The 18,299-nt window shown below is 49.2% G+C and overlaps 1 protein-coding gene across 8 annotated transcripts in view; it reads right to left on the reverse strand.

Annotated features, from left to right (window-relative positions):
- Positions 1-18,299, reverse strand: part of GATAD2A (GATA zinc finger domain containing 2A) — a 96,264-nt gene that overhangs the window by 54,544 nt on the left and 23,421 nt on the right. For all 8 annotated transcript variants that reach the window (XM_045551643.1, XM_045551665.1, XM_045551661.1 and 5 more), the window contains exon 2: positions 2,833-2,921. The gene's annotated coding sequence lies outside the window, so the exon portion shown is untranslated. The remainder of the gene's footprint in view (positions 1-2,832; positions 2,922-18,299) is intronic.

Consider the following 18,299-nt stretch of genomic DNA (forward strand, 5'->3'; position numbering starts at 1 on the left):
TCAATCAATGGAATATTATTTGGCCATAAAAAGGAATAAAGGGGCACAAGTAGGGGATGAGAGGGAGCTGCTGGGCATGCTGGGGGCCAGCCCTCCTCCAGCCCTGCTCCTTGCTTTGTGCCCACTGGCTCCTGGGTGGCAGGAATGGGGAGATCTCAGGAGACTACAAGCAGGGCCCATAGCTGAAATTTGCAAGTATGGGTTAGTGCTGAGCAGGACACACACCAAGAGTAGGCCAATCTTGCATTCTGTGGAGAAAACCTAGTATCAATCAACATGTTGGGCTGACTTACATACCACAACACAAAGTGCACAAGCTGACACATTTATAAGTCTTGAAGAAATAATTACTCAAAGGTAGCTTCTGCTCCTTTGACCACTGAACATCCTGTGCCCCGACTGTTCACAGACTGTCCTTTCCCATCAAGTCCCTTCGAGGATGGGCCCAAAGGAAAACCTGGGATGGCCTCTGGAAATTCCCTTCTGAACTCCCAAACTGACTGCTTGTAATGCTACAGCTGTGTCTTCCCCGCTGGCTGGTGACAGGGAAGAGGAGGGTTTCCTCCGTTTGATCATTCAACAATGCTTACTGCCCAGATCATGTGCTTCTGAGTTAAAAAAGGGCCAGGTAGAGGCAGGACGCCCAGCCTGGGACCTGGGAGAACCCCAAGTCAGCCCCATTGCCCTCAGACAATGCCATGGGCTGCATGACAAGGGACGACCTCAACAAAGGTGAGCTTTAAGACACAAACAATATGAGAGCACATGGCTTCGGGGACTCCCCCAGTCCTCCGCTCTGTCTCTGGCAATGCCCAACACCCCCAAATGGTAGTGACGGTATGCTGGCACCAGCAGTAGGTAACGAGCCCTGTTAACACTGACAATCTTCAACTATCTCTAGGAAACTGGCACAGACTGAGTCCGACCTTGTCTCCAAGGAGCTCTGGGAGCCCCCTGCAGGGTTAGGGGAAGCAAAATTATGCAGAAGCCATGGATAGCAATCTGGTGGTTCCTAAAATAATTTTAACACAGAGTTATCATCTGATCCTGTGCTGAGTGTGGTATACACTACTAGGTATATATCTAAAAGAATGAAATAGGCCGGGCGTGGTGGCTCACACCTGTAATCCGAGCATTCTGGGAGGCTGAGGTGGGAGGATTGCTCGAGGTCAGGAGTTTGAGACCAGCCTGAGCAAGAGCAAGACCCCATCTCTACTAAAAATAGAAAAAAATTAGCCGGACAGCTAAAAATATATAGAAAAAATTAGCCGGGCATGGTGGCGCATGCCTGTAGTCCCAGCTACTCAGGAGGCTGAGGCAGAAGGATTGCTCAAGCCCAGGAGTTTGAGGTTGCTGTGAACTAGGCTGACGCCATGGCACTCTAGCCCAGGCAACAGAGCAAGACTCTGTCTCAAAAAAAAAAGAATGAAATATAGGTATTCAAACAAAAACTTGTACATGAATGTTAAAAGCAGCACCATTCACAATAACCCAAAAGTATAAACAACCCAAATGTCCATCAATGGATGAACGAACAAAATTTATATCTACACAATGGAGTATTATTCAGCCATAAAAAAGAATGAAACACTGACACATACTATAACACAATTAACTTCAAAAACATGATGCTGAGTGAAAGCAGCCAGACACACAGGGCCACACAGTGGAGGACTCTATTGATATGAAAAGTCCAGGCAATTCCACAGAGAAACAAAGCAGATCATTGGTTGTCAGGGCTGGGGTGGTATTGGGGGGTAGGGGGAGTGACTGCCAATGGGTATAGTGTTTCCTTTTAGGGTGAATAAAACGTTCTGGAATTAAATAGTGGTACAATTGTACAACTCTTGGACATTAAAAAAAAAACACTGAATTGTACACTTAACATGGGTGAATTGTATGGTATGCAAATTACATCTCAATTTTTTTTTTTTTTTTTTTTTTTAAGATTTTTTTAAGCACCAGGGAAGTTTGGTTTTGTTAGGAAGACATTGTGGAAATGTTTTCCTGACACCAGAATCACTTGACCATGTCCACATTTTCTTGCCACACTCAGCACAGTGGGCAAGTCAAAGTGGCTAAATCTCACACCATGCAGTCAGTGAGATGCTGTTAGATGGGGGATATACCCCTCAGAAAGTCACCTGCCAACTCTGGCCTGCGCATGTCTCAGTCTGTAAAAGGAAGCAGTTGACCCAGGAGGTCTCCAAGCTGCCTCCGAGTTCTAAGACATCTCTCAGTTCTACATTCTTCTCCAGGACCAAAATGTTGCTGACTGGCCCCTGATGGTAGCAAAGAGAATCTCACAATGCCCTACTGAGTTCAGACAGCCATTCGCAGAGTCTCCACTTGAGAGCTCTGCACCCGCTCAGCTTCCTCCCTATGAGGCCTGGGGCAGGGTAAGGGCAACCAGCTCCAAGCACCACTGCAGGGGCCCACACTGTGCAGTGATTAAGGAAAAATTCTAACCATGTAGGTCAGTGTTGGGAAATCATGAGAACGGCCATAGGGCAAAGGCCACCCAGCCAGGATTATCCTCTGCCTCTGATCCTCACAGAGGATGAACTCATCCTATTTAGGCCTGGGCTTTTCAAATGAGTGGCCAATAAGAATGATTTGTTTACCCCTGAGACTCAAGGGGAAGGGCCGAGGCAGCCCTACAAAGATGGCATTGCCAGCAATCCCAGGGGGACCTGCCTCCCTCCATCTTCTCTAGGAGGTGGCTGTCAAATTCTGAAGTGGTACTCAGTTTAAAGCGTCCAAGGAGCTGACAGAGGCCCACTGGACGAGTCAGAGCCTTCATTCCACAGATACCAGACCCCAAACACTCACCTGGCTTTGGGGTATAGGATGCTGGTCCTACCAGTCGGCCATGGCTGCAGCAATGTCAAAAGGCAACTTGCATCAACGTGCTGACCAACCTAAAAGTTAAGGACAGAGAAGGAAATACTGAGTTTCCAAGGAAGCTTTCTGGAACATACTGGCAGTTTTAAATGTCTCTGACCCCTAAAATTACATAGCAAAATTTCACATTTCCACCAGAGCTTTGCCCCTGCTACTTTCCACAACAGGGACAAGTGGAGAAAATAAATTTCTACCAGTCTCTGTATGAACTGATACGGTGCTAACCAATAAACGCCAAGATTCCAGACACTGACTTCACCAATATCGACAAACACATGAAGGCATTAAGCAGCCCCATGCTGAAATAAATTATTATTATTTTTTTAAGAGCCTCACCCAGACTGGAGTGAAGTGGCACAATTATAGCTCACTATAACCTTGAACTCCTGGGCTCAAGCAATCCTCCCACCTGAGCCTCCCAAGTGGCAAGGTCTACAGGCATGTGCCCCCACGTCCGGCAAATTGGGTTTTTTGTTGTTTGTAGAAACAGGGTCTCACTATGTTGCCCAGGCTGGTCTCGAACTCCTGGCCTCAAGCCATCCTCCTGCCTCAGCCTCCCAAAATGCTGGGACTACCACCTCACCCAGCCTACAATTATTTTTATCTTTCATATACTGAACACACAGATAAATGGTTCCAAGTTTTTATGAGTATTAATGACATTAAAAACAGAAATACTAATACCTAACATTTAATAGGTGCTTAGTTAGTAGCATGTTCCAGGTAATCTGTTCAAACACAGCATCTCTTTGAATCCCCAAGATCACCTTAGGGGTGGGTACTGGATCATGCCCTCTAAGGGATCTGATGAGTCTGACATTCAGGAACTTGCCCAGGTCACAGAATATGTAGGTGGAGCCCAGGGCTCACCCAGGTCTCGCTCTTCAAACATGACCTCTTCACCACCACATTTTCTGGCACAGACCCCAGGGAAACCACCCACCATTCCAGGCAGTACTGAGTTTTCCCTCAAGAAAGATGAGGGCAAGATGTGCCCAGGGAACTTGTGGGCTACACCTCCCCCACCCCCAATGGAGGTGACTTCACCTCCTACCCCAGAGGTCATCTTCATGGGGCTCACGATGTCCAGGGAAGAAGGGGCTGCCTGTCTTACAGACAGAAGAACTAAGGCTCAAGAATGTTCAGGCACTCTCCCAAGTTCACAGACAGAGTGGCCCCAGGACTCCCACTTCTGATTTGTGACGTCAGACGTCCAGAGGCTGAACCTACTGAACAAGCCAAATCCCAGACTCCCAGGCAGTTCTGTCAGTTGTGCCTTGCCAAATACTGTCAACATCACCTCTGTTGTCATTCTTTGTACCCACATGACTACCAGGAGCTTGCTCTGATATGAAACCTTTATTTTTAAACTGGGTTCACGGATGGTGAGAAACACTCCCACAGGAGAACTTCCAAAATAAGGACAGGAATCAATACCAGTGAACTACACGGTGCCCTCCTAAATGAGCCCAGGGCTGGCTGTGGACACTGCCAGGGCCAACTCCTCAGGAAGAACCCCTTCTGCCACTTTTTTGGGCCCCATTCAGGCTGGGAAACCCAACGGGTGGTTTTAATCCTAATTCATTCATACCTGCTGAGCTGAGGCCCCTGTGCCCCAGAGGTGGGAAGCCTCAGAAGCAAGTGCCCAGTGCTGCTCTGCTGCAGGGTCATGGTCAATACATAAAAGTCAGCTGTGTTTCTATATACACTAGCAACAAACAACCAGAACACAAAACCTTTTAAAAATCCATTTATGGTCACATAAAAAATGTGAAATACTTGAGGATAAAAAACTACAATAAAACATCACCCCAAAAAATGAAACAAAATCTACATAAAGAGAAATGCCTTGTTCGTGGGTCAGTGGGTCAGAAGGTTATCAGTTCTCTCCCTAATTGATCTATAGGTTCAATGCAATCTCAATCAAAAATTCCCAAGAGGTGTTTTTATAGAAATGACAAGCTGATTCTAAAATTTACGCGGAAAGGCAAAGGAACCACAATAATGAAAACAACACTGAAAAACAAGAACTTGGAGGACTTACCCTGACTTCAAGACTTAGCATAAAGCTACCACAAGACAATGTAATATGGACACAAAGACACACAAGTAGACCGACAATCAGAATAGATCCACGCATGTGCAGATGACTAATATTCGACAAAGATCCAAGTACCCTACTCTGTGTGACCACAACACACAGGAGACAGCATCTTCCTGGAGGGGTAAAGTACCCCTGCATGGAGGAAGGTCAAATCACAGCACACACAGTGCATCGGGTATACTGCACAACAGGCAAGATGTCTTAAGGTAACCCCAGACTTCTGCCTCTACCACAACTTTCTAGTCAAGCTTGGGGCAAATTCATTCTTGCAGTCACTTGGATTGAAATCTGGAGTTGCCCTCTTGGACGGACTCCTCCCACTATCCATCCATCCATCAGGAAAGCCTGTTGGTTCTGCCACCAAACACATCTAGAGTCCAACCGCTCTTCACACCTCCACATGCCACACTGTCCTCCCTGGTGGTACAGAGGCTTCCAAGCTGTACTCCCTGCTTTCACTCCTTGCTCAAAGTTCACTCAGAGGGAAGCCCTGTACTCTCCTGGCCCCAGAGGCCCTCCTAGAGCCCGCCCACCCCATCCCCCACCTGTCTGTCTACTTACTCTGTGCCAGCCAAACACGCCCCCTGGCCACGCCTCTAACACACCAGGAACCCTCCCACTTTGGAGCCTCTCACTGTTTTAGACAAAATCCCAGCTACTATGTCATTTCAGCAATCAATTCTTCAATCTGCATCCCAAATTGAAAATGACCTTTAAAAAGGTCACCTGAACTGACACCTGAAAACTTAATAATCCTTTATTGCCAACAAATGCCCAGCCCATATTCAGTTCCACAGAATTTATCAGCAATGTCTGCATACTGATCTTCCCTAATGGTAGCTGCTAGGGTGTCTGCACTAGCTGCTCCCTGCACCTCAAGTACTCTTCCAGCAGATGGCCAACCCCTCCGTGTGCCACACATCCTCATCTTTGCTCAAATGTCTCCCTTGCAGAGGCCCATCCTATCCACTGTCCACTGTCCACCCCCCTACCCTGATCCACGCGCTACACAACATGGTACTGCGTCATCTAAGGACTTTCTCACCCAGCAATAATGTAAATGCCACAAGGGCAGGGGTGTCTGTCTGCCTGGCGCCTGATTTTACTTCAAGCACCTAGAACAGTGACACATAACTGGTGCTCAATAAGTATTTATTGAATAAACGAGCAGGGAAGGTTTAACACTGAAGGAGAAGGCACTGATTTGAGGAACCCACAGCAACAGCCCCTCAATATAATCAGTACGAGATTCACAAAGGAGCTGCAACCAAGCACAGACCACTTAGGATTATCAGAACTAGGAACATGTTCTTAAAATGAATTGTAATCACTTTTCACTGATCTATCATTTGGACTGTTTTGCCATTCACCCCAGTGGCCAGGTTCAGAGAGCTTTTACTGTTTTTATTTCCAACCCATACATTTAAAACAGTATCAAGTAACCCTTAAGTACACAATTACCAACTCATGAGAGACTCTTCTGCTCCCTTGATAAATCATTATGGTTTGGCTTTGACCCTGCACCTGGGTACTCCACTTACACACACACACACACAGACACACACACACAGACACACACACACACACACACACACACACACAGACACACACACACACACACACACCATGATCCTACGACTTCCCATTCTGAGGGAAGATCACACTTGGAGAGAAGGTAGCCATGGTGATTTAAAGTCACTGCACTTTGGGCAACAGAAGTCCTTTGTTGTCATTTTATCCTCTCGAGCTCAGGCTGGTGAGGTAGGCTTCCTGTTAACTTGAGGGAAGGAGGCACAGCCAGACAGTGGCCATGTCTAGGGAGCTCCAGTCCCATGGAGAGGCTGGGGTTGCAGCACTAGTGGCCCATACAAGAACAGCACCTCTGGGGCTGTTGGCACCTGATGGGGAAACTTGGGCCCTACAAGGTACCCCCATGGGGCCCCCTGTTGTCCCTTCCACAGGCTGAGCCCTATAGAAGCTGCTGCACACCTCCTCAGTCACCAAGCACTTGTGCTGCCTCTAAAATTGTTCAACTAGGTCTGCAACCAAGTATTTGCCCACTTGGCTCCAATCCAATCCTGGGAACATGACATTAGGCCCAATAAAGTTCAACATGAAACCCAATGATACTCTGCACCTTCTCCCACTCCTCTCCCTACGTCTACAAAGTGTACTTGTCCTCCAAAAACTGAGTGACCCAAGCTAATCCTTTCCCACCCAGCACACATTGGAACAGCATGGCCTCTGGTCTTCATTAAGATGCTCCACTATAGGCCAGGCACGGTGGCTCACGCCTGTAATCCCAGCACTCAGGGAGGCCGAGGCGGGAGGATCACTTGAGCTCAGCAGTTGTGAGTTGTGAGTGCCCCCTTCACAAGGGTTGCACACACCCTCTCTGCTAAGAGACCTAGCAAATGCACTGCCAAAATGTTAAGAAGCGGAACTGCCAGGCTCTATCAAAAAGGGGGAAACTGAGGCAGGGCAATAGTGGAGAATCTGGGTTTTTTTTGTTTTGTTTTGTTTTTTGTTTGTTTTTTTGAGACAGAGTCTCACTCTGTTGCCTGGGCTAGAGTGCCACGGCATCAGCCTAGCTCACAGCAATCTCAAACTCCTGGGCTCAAGCGATTCTCCCGCCTCAGCCTCCCGGGTAGCTGGGACTACAGGCACACACCACTGTGCCCAGCTAATTTTTTCCATTTTTAGTTGTTTGGCTAATTTTTTTCTATTCTTTTTAGTAGAGACGGGGTCTTGCTCTTGCTGAGGCTGGTCTTGAACTGCTGACCTCAAGCGATCCTCCCGCCTCGGCCTCCCTGAGTGCTGGGATTACAGGCGTGAGCCACTGTGCCTGGCCTATAGTGGAGCATCTTAATGAAGACCAGAGGCCATGCTGTTCCAATGTGTGCTGGGTGGGAAAGGATTAGCTTGGGTCACAGATTAAGTTTTCTAATCTGGGAGCTGGCACACTAGTGCCTGCTGCCTGTTCTGGTAAATGAAATTTTCCTGGGACACAGCCATGCTGACCACACTGTCTAAGGTTGTTTCTGTCTACAGAAGAGCTGAGAAGGGGCGACAGAGACAATAAGGCCTCAAAACCATAAACACTGAGTCTTGAAGGATGATCCGGAGGAAACTGCATCCCTGATGGGCTGTGCTGAGCATTTAAAAGGCTCTCGATAAAGGGACAGAGGTGATCCTACCCAGAGCAGCATGCCACTGACAAGAAGTCAGGAGAGAGGCACAGTGAGGAGGTGCTCAGATCAGTCCCACAGGACATAGGAAGTACTTGCTCTCCCCAAGGCACAGAGCCTCATCAATCCTCCATGTCCCCACGGAGTGGGGAAGAGTATGACTCGGTAGACTAGAGATGCAAAGAACCTGCCCCAGGAGGACCAAGGAGCCGACGGTGAGGCTGGCTGCACAAGCCCATCCTTGGCAACCAGAGCTGGCAACAGGGGCTGCAGAGTTCCCATCTCCGCTCTCAAGCTTAGACACCCACTAGGGTGGCAGCCAGTATGTGCCCTCAAGGACCCTGGTCTGCCCCTGCCTGTCATCCCTCGCCTTTGGTAACCATAGCCTCACTGAGGAAGGGTTCATCCATTCCCCACACTGAGCCAACACAGCCGTTCCGAATGCCCCTAAGTCCACCCAGTGCTCAAGGCACCTCAACGTGGCTTTCAAGGCCCCACCCTGGGTGCACATATGTGCATGTTCACAAGCACACATACGTCATGCTCCCAGGGCCAACCTCCTGGCCTCCTCTCGGTTCCTCGGACTCACCACATCTGCCTCCACTGCAGGGCATTTGCACATGCTCTTTGTGCACATGCCTTTTGCACATGCTTTCCTTCCTCCTTTTCCTCCCACCCATCCTTTGGGTTCAAGTGCCTGTTACTCAGGCCAGCTCTCCCCAAGCAGCCCCTCCCAGCACTGCAGACTACCACGCTGAAACTAGCTATCTGACATTGAGTATCCCACTAGGTTCTCTTCCCAAAGGCTACACGCCCCACAGAGAAAGAGCTCTTGCTCATCTCCCCATCCAACACCCCCAATGGACATGGAGGAGGACATGGCAAAATGGCATCCTGCGTGAGGTGTTAGTACCCAACCACAAGGTTTCCACTAGTCTTAAGGCAAAAACATAACAACATAAATTCTGCCCTTAATTAGAGTAGCAAGTCAATGCCAGGAAGAAGCCACATGGAGATAGGCAAGGCCACAGTGACTGCACACTCCCTGGGGTGAGCCCAGGGCTTACCAACGGTGGAGCTGCTGGTTGCACCTCCCTCACACAGCTGTCCCAAGGTTCCAGAGGCCACAACGGCCTCCTTCTGGCCACCACTGAGAATCAAGAGCTACTGCAGCACCGGTGGCACCCACACCCTGCATTCCCCTCCTCCTTTCCTGTTGGTAAGGTTTAGTACCCCACCCTAAAACCCCCAGTTACAGTCCTCGCATGGACCCAGAGCCCTGTCCTGCCCTCTGGAAAGCTTGGACTCCACCACCACCCCCTCAAGACCATCCTGAGGACCAAGAGACAGGCCCTGGCACCAGGCACCAAACAGAAGCAACTAGTTCTTACTTTCATTACTATGGTTAATGTTGTTCCTCAAAATACCTCAACTTCTATCTGGATGCTTCCAGTGATTCTATCCTTGTTCCCCAGCAGTTGCCCGGGCAGTGTACACGGCAGTTCAAAACTGTACATAAGCCCCAATACTGAAAATGACCAGAAATCAGATATTTACATGTAGACAATGCTGAGAATTTAAGAACTATTTGAATGTTTAAGTGTTTAATACTCAGGATTCTTGATGGGTTGCAGTATTAAAAGGACACCTGAAGAAAATGTTACAAGAATAAAAGAGGAAATGACTTCTAAGTTAATAATGAGGATCTAGGAACTGGTTTCTCCCCTCCTATATAAACACACCAATAAAAATATCAATGTGCCATATTAAGGGAATTCACTGACAAATATTATACCTACAGGAAAACGAGAATTACCTGCAATCCCCAAGCAGTGCCCTGGGACAGACTCTCCTTAAATTCCCTGCAGATTTCAGGTCCTAGGATCACCCCGCCAAGCCGGAGGAAGCGTATCCAGGTCCCATCTCTCCAAGGACTGAAGAAAACCCACGGAATCTCTGTGCTCCAACACTCCGCTCCCAAAATGATGTTACAATGAGCCTTCTAGAACCATACGTATCTTTTTTTTTTTTTTTAATCCCCCCTAGTAACTGGCACAAGGCAGACGATCAGTGAGTGCCTTTGTCCCTTTCTCCCTGAGCTAATTCTTAGAGGATAAAATACATGTAGGATGCAGGGTATTTCTGAAACCAAAAAGGTTCAATTCTTTTTTTCTTTACTGTGGTAAAACATACACAAAACTTACATCTTAACCATTTTAAGTGTACAGTTCGGTGGCATTAAACATATTCACACTGTTGTGCAACCATCATCCACCCATCTCCAGAACTTTTTCACCTTCCCCAACTGAAACTCTGTCCCTGTTGTACACTAACTCCACATCCCCTTCTCCCCACAGCCCTTGGCACCCACCATTCTACTTTCTGTCCCTATGAATTTGACAACTCTAGGGACCTAACTAATATAGGTAGAATCACACAGTAGTAGGTGTCCTTCTGAGTCTGACATATTTCACTCAGCATAATACCCTCATGGTAGAGACACCTGCATCACTAACACTTTGGAGCCAAAGTGTGTAGAAAACAAACTCAATGAGCCTGGTATACCCACAGCGTCAAACAAAACATGGCTCTGGAACCCTGCTCCCAGCCCAGCCATGCCCCTGACATGCTCCATTACCAACAGTCCTTCCCTCCACTTCCAAATAAGCTGCATGAAAAAGCACTGGAAACCCTTGGGATAGACCCTAAGAATGCCAGCCTCACCCCAGATCTTAGCTGCACAAGCACCCTGCCTCCCTGGGGACATACCTGTTCCAGCCTTGTCCCATTGCCAAGGGAGTCAAGAAATGCCTGTTCAGTGAATGGTGAAGATGACTAGATCATCTTGGGCACAAACTTTTCTTCTACGGGGAAGCCAGAGACATCATAGCCCATCCCAAATCCACTTCCTAGAACTAGACGCGGGGAGCCTCACACAGGCCCCACAGGGGTGTGAGCCATGAGCTCCAGTCACATTCAACTCTAGACAAGGGAGACTCCAGACAACCAGCTCAATAGTGCACACCAATCAATGTCACTGAAGAGGAAAATGCTAACTAGGTCCCCGCCTTGAGTTCTGAGCACCAAGACCACCTATCTTGTAGACAGAGCCAGGCCTACGGGAGTGCCACACTGGGCAGCTGTCTCCCAGCCTGAGTCCACAGATGCTGCACGGAAAACAAAACACCGAGTGATACCACTTGAGGCACCCAACTTGAACAAGGAGGCAGAGGGTGTTAGCCAATCATTTCAGATCAGAAATGCCCAAAGCACCCCAATTATCTCTCGGTCAAGTACTCCTGAAGAGACTAAGAGGGAGAGAGGTGAATATGATTGTCTGGGGGGTTCCCAGCTAGTTTGCCTTGGGCAAGTGTGTCATTTCCTTTGCATGTGCATCTGTGTGACCTGTGACCAAAAAACTCACAGTCCTCCTGCGATGACACTAATAAGGGATTGGGAGGAGTCTGAAGAGGGAGCATCTGAGTTGTGAGAACCAGTGAAAATAGGAAAATTTGGGAGAAAGGATCATAAAAAACCCCACCATGGCCAGACGCTGCCAGGCATGGTGGTACACACCTGTAATCCCAGCTATTCGGGAGGCTGAAGCAGGAGGATTGCTGAGCCCAGGAATTTGAGGTCACAGTGAGCTATGACTGTGCCACTACACTCCCACCTGGACAGCAGAGGGAGACCCTGTTTCTAAAAAAATAAATAAATAAAGAGCCCCACCTGCAGAAGACACCACCTCCATCATAGCAGAACACCAACAGTTCCAACAGCAGCCAGCCTTGTCCCCAAGAAATCGTCACCCAAGTGGCCTCTACATTGTGCACCACCTCAACCAGCTATGTTAGCTTTATAGTCAGCTACTGGGGTTTTTTTTATTTCATGCCTAGAAATAAAACCTCCAGCCATTCTATTCTTGTGGCAAGTTTCCAAGTTTGGTTTGTTGTTTTTTGTTTTTTTTTTTTGGTTTTTTTTTTTTTTTTGAGACAGAGTCTCGCTCTGTTGCCCGGCTAGAGTGAGTGCCGTGGCATCAGCCTAGCTCACAGCAACCTCAAACTCATGGGCTCAAGTGATCCTCCTGCCTCAGCCTCCCGAGTAGCTGGGACTACAGGCACGTACCACCATGCCCGGCTAATTTTTTCTATATATATTTTTAGTTGGCCATATAATTTCTTTCTATTTTTAGTAGAGATGGGGTCTCATTCTTGCTCAGGCTGGTCTCGAACTCCTGACCTCGAGCGATCCACCCGCTTCGGCCTCCCAGAGTGCTAGGATTACAGGCATGAGCCACCGCGCCCGGCCCCAAGTTTGGTTTTCAAGAAGCAGTAACACCTTACCTGTCATACACCTGTCACCACCTGGGAAGGTGAGAATCCTCCCTTCACCAATGGACGGAGAATCTGCTACCTCTGAGTGGTCCCAGGCCCCAGCCACAGGTGTGTCACAGCATCAAAAGCAAAGCCCCCAGGTGAACACCTTCTCCACGCCATGGGAATAGCCCTCAGTCACTCCAGGCAGAGGTGGCCACTTTGTGACAACACAGGCATCAACCCTGATCTACACATTCACCAGCAGGGCAAAGACCAGTAAATTACCCCAAGACTCTGCAGAGCAGCATCCTCCTGAAGCCCCGTGCCCAGAATTTACTTCCCCATTCTAGGCATCTGCCCTGTCTTCAAACAGGTCCTGGTGAATAAGCCACTGACTGCAGCAATCTGGGAACCTGCGCAGGTGCTACCCCAGGAATCCAGCCTGAGAACCAGTATCTCACTTTCCAGGATATTTTTCTTTGGGAAAACTGCTGCAGCTGTTCAAAAGCACCCAGAGGGAGGAGCGTTCCAGGAGGCCCCCCACTATATACAAATGGAGACTAAGGCCTGTGGGAAATTTCATGGTCCTGAAATCCAAACAAAATCCACCCACAGTATGTTCACGGTAACTTATCCTTGTAACATCCAGGATGACACTGACCATTCTGTTCAGCTAGCAGCAACTAGGATAGCAGAAATCTCACCAAAGAGGGACAGACCATCCTGTGGCCTGGTGGAGGATCCAGTTTTCACTTTTAGTTCCCCCACGCCCAAGGGAAGGTGCCCCTGTGGCACTTGGGCACTTCCTAGGAGGCAAGCCTGGCCACCTTCTCACTACCAAAGAAAGCATCCACCAGCCGTCACACTGCAGCAGGACAGACCTGCAGCCTCTGATGGCCTCTGCCATCATTATCCCTAAGGATCCTCCAAGGCTGGTAACAGAAGACCGGGAACAAGTTACAGAGGTCTATTTAAACTGGTGGTTCCCAGAATACTAAAGGGTCTACCTAGATCCAAATCCAGAGTGGCCAGTGAGTACCCAGGCAAGCGGCAAGGTCAGTGTCATCCACCCACAAACCTTCCAGACACCTCCAAGTCCAGTTTAGGACAAGAGAGTGGATTTGGTGGGCTTCAATGTCCCCATACACTTTGCAACCACTCTGCCCACTCTGCCACCCTTTCCCTCTACGAAACAGAATTCTAGAAATCCACCAAGCTTCCTTTGCTAAGGGGCAGAATTCAACCTCTCTACCATGTGCCAAGTTATACAGTCAATTTGGCAAATTCTCAGACTTGGCCAAAGCGCCACCAGCCACACCACAGTACAGCACCTACAGCCCAGGGCTCCCAGGGGCTCACCAACAAGCTGGTTCCTAGTTCCAGACACTTCATCACTGCCACAAACTCTGATGACACACCACAGCCATCACAAAAAATAGCATGATTGACTTTAAAATGCAGCAAAGTATGAAGGAAGAAACTGTAACAATAGCAACATCTATCAGTAAATCATGGCTGGTGCTGTACATGCCAATTAAGAATAGAGAGATGCAGGGCTCCATAACTTCTTGACAACGTATCGAACAACAAAAGCATGACTGGAGGACACCCAGAACAGCAGGGGCTCCTGAAAGTGTTTCATAGAACTTTCAAGTCTCCTCACCATCCCCAGCCCTTACAGGGTAAACTGAGGCCAAGCTGAAGGAAGCAGAGCATCCCTGAAGTCTTAGATGAGATGAGGAAGAGATGAGGGTGGGCTGCCCATGACTTCTCTCAGCGGGCAGAGCTTCCCACAACCCTACACCTCCCATCACTTAATCCTCACAAGAGCCCCATGGGTCCCCAGTTTCACAAAAGGGACATGAGGCTTGGGGAGAGGAGGTGCAGGTGGACATGGGGCCCTGCCACTTAGGGGGAGTTCTGCTTATGTGGCCAAGTAGCCAGCTTCTAGGGAGTAAGCAGGAAGGAAACTGCCCCAGGTGGTCAGACGGCTGGACAACCTGCTCCAAGAGGAGCGGGACATCAAGGAAACCAGGAGCACCCAAATACGTTTGCTACTGCTGCCTCGAGTGGGTGTTTTCCTTGCTGGTAAGAGGCTGAAGTACTAAGACGCTAATGTGTTTATAAGGTATAATGAAAATTTCACTCTAATCTCTGCCTTAAGAAGTCCATGAACACACTTGAAGCTCTGATTTGGGGGGGGGGGCAATATACGTAACCTAAACTTTTGTACCCCCATAATATGCTGAAATAAAAAAAAAGTCCATGAGCCTATGTAGCCTTAGACTATCCCCTCAGCGGACTATGCCTGCATCTGAGACTCAACCCCAGAGTAAGCCAGGGAACCCCCAAGAGTCAGGACTGCCACACAAAGCCCACATCTGCCACACAAAGCCCACATCCGCCACAGACTAGACTCTTTCCTCCCCTTCCCCACACCAGAATGGCTGCACATGTCAGGCTCCACTCCAGCAGATGGGGCCGGCGCATACTTTGCCCTTCACATGTCTAAGGTCCTGGCCTTCAGAACTCAGACTACCCACCCAAGAGAAGCACTGCTCTACGTATGGTCGGGTTCCCATATGGCCCACAAAGTCTATCTCACCCCAGTGTCCCTGAAGCACAGGCCTGCCTGGATGACCCAACCACAAGCAAGACATCCCCTAGGAAGTTGGCCTGGACAGGCTAGAAGGCCTGAGGAGGGGCAGGGGTGTTCCCACATCACCTGCCATCAGTATTCACCTGCTCACTCCCCTCGCCTCACCTCACTGCGCCAGCCTTGCAGGGGACCCTCCTGCCTCCTCTTCTTCCAAGGAGGCCCATCCCACTGCCAAGGCTACCCTCGCCTCCTCCCCCTCCCCTTCCTGCAGCCACCTCATAAAGACCCAGGACCGCCCTCCCTAACCCTTATACCCTCCCTAACCCTTACACTGTACCAACATCCAGCCTGAGAGCCAGGCCCTATCTGTCCCCAACGGCCTGGCTGCTGCCAGGACAGGGGCTGCTATGCCCTACTCACACTCCAGGCCTCGTCCTGAGTGTTCCTCAGGCTTCGGTGGGGCAGGAAGGGAGGGCCTGACCTTTCACTGAGAAAGCTACTGCTGGGAACACAGATTCAAAGTGCTATGGAAAAGCCCACTTACGAAAACTTCAGGGACACCAAGAGAATCATCTTCAATATGTTAACAAAAGGTTTTGTTACTGAAAGGGGAAAAGTGTAACAGTGGCTAACAATTACTGAATTCTTTATTCGGTGCCAGGCGAGGTGCCAGCACTTTACATGCCTGAGTTCATTTAATCCTCACAACCACAGAACAAGGTACCACCATCATTACCCACGCTTCACACAGACGTACTGCCACAGTCACCCACACTTCACACAAGGTACTGCCACTATTCACATGAGGTGCTGCCATTATTACCCATCCTCACACGAGGTACTGCCATTATTGCCCGTAATGCCACCGTCACCCGTACCTCACACAAGGCACCCACCCGTTACCCACACTTCACATGAGGTGCTACCACTGATACCCACACTTGACAGATGAGAAACTGAGGCTGAGATGTCAAGGAGATGGCTAAGGGTCACACAGTTAAGAAGTCAGATGGGAACCCAGACCCAGGTCAGCCACCTCCTAGGCCCAGGCTCAAAGCTGAAGCAATGTACCACCAGGGACTATCTGACTGAGACCAGCCTCAGGCTAGATCCTTCCCAAGGTTCTGGAAAAAAGTCCTCAAGTAAAGATATAAGGACCAGCACAGTCCTGCAGTTCCTCTGCTAAGTACACACTAACTTAACCCTTTACTGAATTGCCAGAAACTCCCAGAGGAGTGAACCCAGTTGCGCAAACCTACGCGTCCTCATCTTTTGTAAAAGGCACTAAAACCCTCAGAGCATTGCACGGACACAACCACCCACCTGACCTATGTTGACAAAACATTTATTTCTGAGTCCCTGTCTGCCAGCACACAAGATGAGGGAAGGGGCTTGAAGGACATGATAAACACGCCCCAGCAGCCTGTGTCATAAACCAGGATCGATTCTCATCTTCATTTCCAAGGAGACATACACACACGCACACCAACCACATGCTTAGGGCACTGCAGTAGCAAACCAGGGTTCCTCAGCAGGGAGTGCAAGTGCTGAAGTCCCTTCCTCCTTCCCCTGAAACAGTATTGAGCACTCACACATGTGGGGCAGTGACCAAAGCACACACAGACCAGTGGGAAGGTTGACAGGTCCCCTGGCCACTGACACAGCAAGGAGAGTTTGAGACACAGCCCAGGCCCAGCTAGGAGGGCTTCTGGAGTGGGCAGTGGCCAGGACACATCCTAGCCCTCCCCACCTGACTCCCACCCCTAACCCCCAAATCAGGACCATCACAGGGTCTTAGTTATCACCAGCCAGATGCCAAGTCATCTTTATCCAGGTCCAAATCACCAAGGCTCCTTTCCCTCCTGTGACCATAACCCCTCCCCATCCTCAAAACCAGTGTCATGGCGGGACATCCACCTGTCTTCTCCCCCAAACTCTGCCAAAAGAGCCATGATTTGAAAACACTTGAGCAATGCATGAGGCAAGGAAACTTCCTAAAACCAGCAAGCAGCAGCTGTTAGAATAATTCATGTGGCTGTTTCAGAAAAGTATCATAATCACTCTGGGTCTTTCTGGAAAAGTATCCAAAACCTCAAGCTGGAAAATCCTCAAAATCTAGAAAATGCAGGTTCCCAACCAGCTCCCCGGGCTCTGGGTTCACATCAAGCCTCTTTCCAGACCCTCAAATTGCTAGAAAGCTCTTTCTCAGGCTAAGTTAAGGTCTGTGTCCCTCTAACCTCCATCCATTACTACTTCACTCATAAGAACAGAGCAGAACAAACTTTTCCTGTGTTTGTGAGACAGTCCCTGGGATATTTTATTCATTCAACTACTATTTATTACACTTTCACCTAAAACAAAGCACTGCAGTTTGGAGACGGGGTCATGCAAGGACAGATCAAGTTCTACCCTTGTGGAGGCAGCCAATCAGACAGTGGACTCCCACATCGCAATCCACTGCATCCTCTCAGCCCACTGAAGCAAAGATTAGCTGCTCGGGGTCACGGGGTATCTCACCAACACCCAGCTTGCCCCAGAGCACCCTCTCCAGAACCCAGCTCACCTCACCTCTGCCCAACCACCCCTCCAACTCAGCACCTCTAAAACCAAAGACCTGCGATCTGGGGGCCTGTATCACCCTCCAGTCCTTGCTCAGCTGCCACCTCTCAGACACCTCTCCTACCTGCCCACCCTCTCCCCTCAGGGTGCCTGGACGTTTGCTTCACGGCACCCTAGCCTGTCTCCCTCCTGAGACTCTAAAACTCCCCTACCCAGGGCAGGAATGGGCCATCTCCCCCATGACTGGACCCCAGCCTTGCTGAGCAGGGAAGGGACTCCAACAGTTGTCAAACCAACAGATGAATTGTCCTCAGCCCCTGGTATCCAGTTAATCCCACCCAATCTTCCTGCACAGTGTCTCTGGCACCTGTCCCTGCTTTTTATTCCGTCAGGCAAATCCAAGGCCATATTAGCTCATGCCTGCCTTTTCCCCCACAATTGGCTTCCTTGCCCAATTGAAGGTGACATTCTCCTGCTCAGAAACCTTTGGGGGCTCTCCATGCTTTTAGAATGAAGTATAAACAGTCTCCTATTCGAGGTCGTCAACAATAACCACAACAACCTGTGTTTTCTGACCTTATTTCCCAGTATGACTTTCCACGAATACTGAAGTACAGGAGGGTGAACTG

The sequence above is a fragment of the Lemur catta genome, chromosome 1, assembly GCF_020740605.2.
Source record: "Lemur catta isolate mLemCat1 chromosome 1, mLemCat1.pri, whole genome shotgun sequence".
In the NCBI taxonomy this organism is placed as follows: domain Eukaryota; kingdom Metazoa; phylum Chordata; class Mammalia; order Primates; family Lemuridae; genus Lemur; species Lemur catta.